The 4537-nt window shown below is 32.4% G+C and overlaps 1 protein-coding gene across 2 annotated transcripts in view; it reads left to right on the top strand.

Annotated features, from left to right (window-relative positions):
* Positions 1-1420: 1420 nt before the first annotated feature.
* LOC111088330 overlaps positions 1421-4537 on the top strand; it is a 34676-nt gene continuing 31559 nt past the window's right edge. Inside the window, exon 1 of one of the 2 annotated variants that reach the window (XR_002612875.1) lies at positions 1421-1662. The gene's annotated coding sequence lies outside the window, so the exon portion shown is untranslated. The remainder of the gene's footprint in view (positions 1663-4537) is intronic. The other variant, XM_022398131.1, reaches the window with a different exon arrangement.

Genomic DNA, 4537 nt, shown 5'->3' with positions numbered 1-4537 from the left:
AAAAAATAATTAAATATCTATATTTGTTAAATTTCCTTCCTGCTTGGGTGTGTTGTATAAGCTTGCTGCATAACGACGCTGTTTGTGTGTGTTGTATAAGCTTGCTGCATAACGACGCTGTTTGTGTGTGTTGTATAAGCTTGCTGCATAACGACGCTGCTTGGGTGTGTTGTATAAGCTTGCTGCATAACGACGCTGCTTGGGTGTGTTGTATAAGATTGCTGCATAACGACGCTGCTTGGGTGTGTTGTATAAGCTTGCTAACTTTTTGAAATATAATTCCGGTAGATAAATGTAGATAAATCTTTACATTTTCACAATTCTTATACAGTATTTAAACATTGGAGACATGTAATAATATGAAAGGATAGGTTAATAACGATTTATGTATTTAAAGAAAACTATTTCTAAAATAATGACAAGCTTTTGTTTTAAAAAGTATTTATAAAAATGTCAAATTAAACATTCTAATTTTTTATAAGAAATATTAATTTAAATTCATGTTTATTTTCACTATGTGTACTAGAATTTAAAAAAATCATTTCAGCTTAACTAAATAATACATTTTTTTCTGCTACTGTTTAGTTATTTATTTCATGGTACACGAAAGTATTTTGACTTGCAAGGAAAATCTTTTGTAGAGAATCCGGGATATTTGGCAAGCCTTCCGGGAGCCGGGAGAATATATACTCCCGGTGAATCCGAGAGGGTTGGTAAGTCTAGTATTGTATGTGAATTATTGAAATGTAAAAATAAGTTTTGAATTATTTAAATGGTGGAAATACAAAATTCTGTTCTTTCAAATATATTTAATTTTTAAGTTGCCCAAAGGGTGCTCTTACATTGGGTATAGGGAATAGAAAATAAGCAGTACTAAGATGTTTCAATGAATGACAAGTCAATTATCAGAAGTGAAAGGGTTGAGGTCTAGTGATATAAACTGCTTTGTGGTATCGAAACCCGGTTTCTAGAGTTCTAAGTCCGAAGATATACCGCTGTGCCACTGGGGGCTGGCGAAATCTAAGTCACATACTTTGTTGTTAATGTATATACATTGTTTTTTGTGTAATAAATGAACAATAAAAATAATAAAATCATATATGTTTTATGCATGTTATGAAACATGCATATGAACATTTTAAATTTAGAGTTTGGGCCCTTGGCACGCGCCTTTAGCGCCCAGTGATAAATTCTGTTACATTTCATGGTATTATAACAAGTTAGAGACACGCGGATTAAAACAGTTTAAGAATTCGTGAAAGTTAGATCGAATTCTGTTTGTAGTACATTTTCTCGTCACTAGAGTATAGTACTTTCAGTGCTATTTTTTTCTTTTGATCACGGAGTCGTGCAGTATCAACAGTGTACACGTTAAGCTGATTCCAGTACTCCTATCAACTCTAGGTATATTATGCCGAGAACCACGTAGATAAAACATGTTCCGCATCTGTATTCTTTAACAAACGTTCACGTAGCTTTCACCAGATGCACTTCTACAGCTTAGACTGATCTTGTGAGTCCCTTTCTCAGTCGCGTACTGTTTTAAGTGTTTTCAAAAAAATATATACGGGACTTAATTTCCTATACATAATATACGAACAGTAGTTTTAAGGCAAAGCACAGCTAAGGCAACCAACAGACAGAAACAAAGCTTTAATCAAGGTAAGACTATAAAGCCAATCAAATGTGTGTGCATGCGTTGTTGCTACGGGAGACGAACGAAATGAGCAAAACATTTGTAGACGTACAGGTAGTTCACGTGCGCTGTATGCACATATAGGTGCATTTATATGTATTTATATACCCATATGTATTTAAACATGATAGATAGTACTAATAACTAGTTAAAATTATTTGATGTAAATTATATTACATAAAAGAGTTACTTTTATTTTCTATCTACGGATAATGTTTCTTACATATTGCTGTAGTTGTACATACGATAAAAACAATAACCCGAGAGCTTTCGGGAAGTTGGCTTTCCTTAATTTGAGTTAATCCACAAATACTTAATTAATACATAGAGTATGAAGTTACAAAAAGTAATAAATCTTCCACTTACTTGAATTTATACACTGAAAATAGCCACAAGATAAAAATATACCCATTCTTAATTCTTAACAACAGCAAGTAAATGAAAAGTGTATTGCAGAAGGAAAGAAACTTAGCTTAACGCTGAAGATAATTAATCGTGATATCTAATGATTAAACAATCATCTTCTGCTGGGAACTCCTTGTTGTTGCCTTAATGCCATATATTTAACCTTTATTTTCCATCTGCTTAAATTATGTTTGTTATTACTGGTATATAGCTAACACTATATGTATACATATATATAGAGATATATACGTAATGCTTACATAGAGCTTCAAAACACTATTGTAGTTGTACTTTTATGCTTGTCATCTTTGTGACCTGAGCATCAGGTTGAAGTCGTAACCTTCGTGTTCCTGATACATGAAAACGTGATTTGTCATATCGACTGTACATTTTTGTTATTACTGTTTGTCTTTATAATTACGTTTGGCTGAAACTAGACAGAAATAAGATCAACAGTCTCATAACTGCTTCTCAAAATACCAAATTGTAGTTGTTAGATACTATATAGGTGTCGCCAGAATTTTATAAGTGGGAAGTCACTTCTGAAATCACTGACAAATGTAGGCCAAAGTAAGCCGTGAATCAGTGGAAATCCAGTAAATGGTTCATAGAAGACTCATGTCACACTGAAGAAACACATTAGCAAACGAAAGAGGTTTTGAATATAAAATTGTAACCCTACAACTGGCAGTTTTTTGCAGCAGTAGATTTAATTTTCCGTGAACATCACAATTAAGTTGAGGTTCAAACCTAGAGCCGTTTGCACCCGACAGCCCCTCTTCTTGGCGTCCATGTATAGGCTTAATTACATTTACTTTGTCAACCAGTTGCCGTGGCGACGTGAGTTTTGGCTCAGTGTGAGAAGCCATGTTGAATAAAGAATTATATCTATAATATACACTCCACCACTCTAAGAAGCATGGTCTTATTCTTTCGATTTATCCTTCTCCAAGGTTAATGATAAAAGGTGGAATTCCCTGAAACCAGTATAACTCAGTAACAAGCTGTAAATCGAATGACAGAGTGGGCTTCACATTTATGTTTCTAAATATTATATTTGTTTGTAACATTCGTAAAGAGGCTGTATGTAGAAAACAGACAAGCTTGAAATGCATTTTTCGTCCATGGCATCAGTCAAGCTTGTGGATTTAGGCAGCGAAGACGTAACTAAACATAGCTACAGTCGTAATAAGAGATTTTACAGTGTATAAATCAGGCTGAATAATCAGTGTGCGTCAAGCATATAGAATCTCTTAACTGATGGGTTAAGTTAACCAAGTTTTGTAAAACAACTAAAATCGATATATATATATACAGTATATATATTTATGAATTACTTTTATACCCATGATACATTTCTTCGATAACACCCAATTCTATCTCATTATTTGATAGGGAAACGAACATAACATTTAACAGTCATTTATAGACCATATATATATAGTGGTAGGGTATCTGTTGAACACTTGAATTAACCACAAGGTTACATCAGGTCAGCGGTGATTTTACGGTAATACAACACAAAAAATCTGAGATTTGATTTCACGTGGCGGACAGACTGCAGATAGCCTATTGTATAGCTTTGTACTAAGAAACGAAAAACAACAACAACAGATCAGACGATTAAGTTACGCTTAACACATAAGAACGATGTTATAATACGGAAGTACTATAGTTTGATATAGTTTGTTTTGTCTCATTGTTCAATTTCCAACTGCATTATTTTATTTCAAACCTGTTTGGTTTTATTTCGTTTCATATCTCATTAAACATACATATATAAAAATTCACAACCTAAAACGTTATAGCTTTTGAAGACCTAAAATTTTGAGTATTTGTTTTATAAAGCGTTAAACCGCTCAAATTTTATTGTAAGATAAGGGCCAATCGCAAGATCATAATATATATATATATATACAAGGGCCAATCACAAGATCATAATATATATATATAGATACAAGGGCCAATCACAAGATCATAATATATTCTCTTCCAAAACAGCTGTAGGACTCAAACTATAAATTTCATAACATTACAGTATAAGAGTTAAAAATTGTTTTACTAAATACAAAATTTTATTTAAAACTGTGTTTAGTTTCTTTGTTAATTTAACTGAATTTCTAGTTTGTTTCAAATTAATAATAATTTTTTACAGATTTGTTTTTAGAAAACCTAGTCTGTCACCTATACCAAATCTTACTGTTGGTGCTAGTATACTGCTTCATTTTTGTTTTTTTTATACTAGCTTATTCCTGTTGTATTGCATATAAAGTTATTTGAAATTTACTTATCGTGATATTTGATATACATATACTTTTTTACTCCGTATTTTCGTCTAGAAGATGAAAATTATTTTCGGAGCATTCGGTCACTCATTTTCATAGCCACGTCCAACAGTCCTTGAGGGTCAGTTTGTAATATTTGATCACTTTTTTT

The sequence above is a fragment of the Limulus polyphemus genome, unplaced genomic scaffold, assembly GCF_000517525.1.
Source record: "Limulus polyphemus unplaced genomic scaffold, Limulus_polyphemus-2.1.2 Scaffold3551, whole genome shotgun sequence".
In the NCBI taxonomy this organism is placed as follows: domain Eukaryota; kingdom Metazoa; phylum Arthropoda; class Merostomata; order Xiphosura; family Limulidae; genus Limulus; species Limulus polyphemus.
Note: the sequence above shows the minus strand (reverse complement) of the source record. Positions and strands in the feature narration are given on the sequence as shown.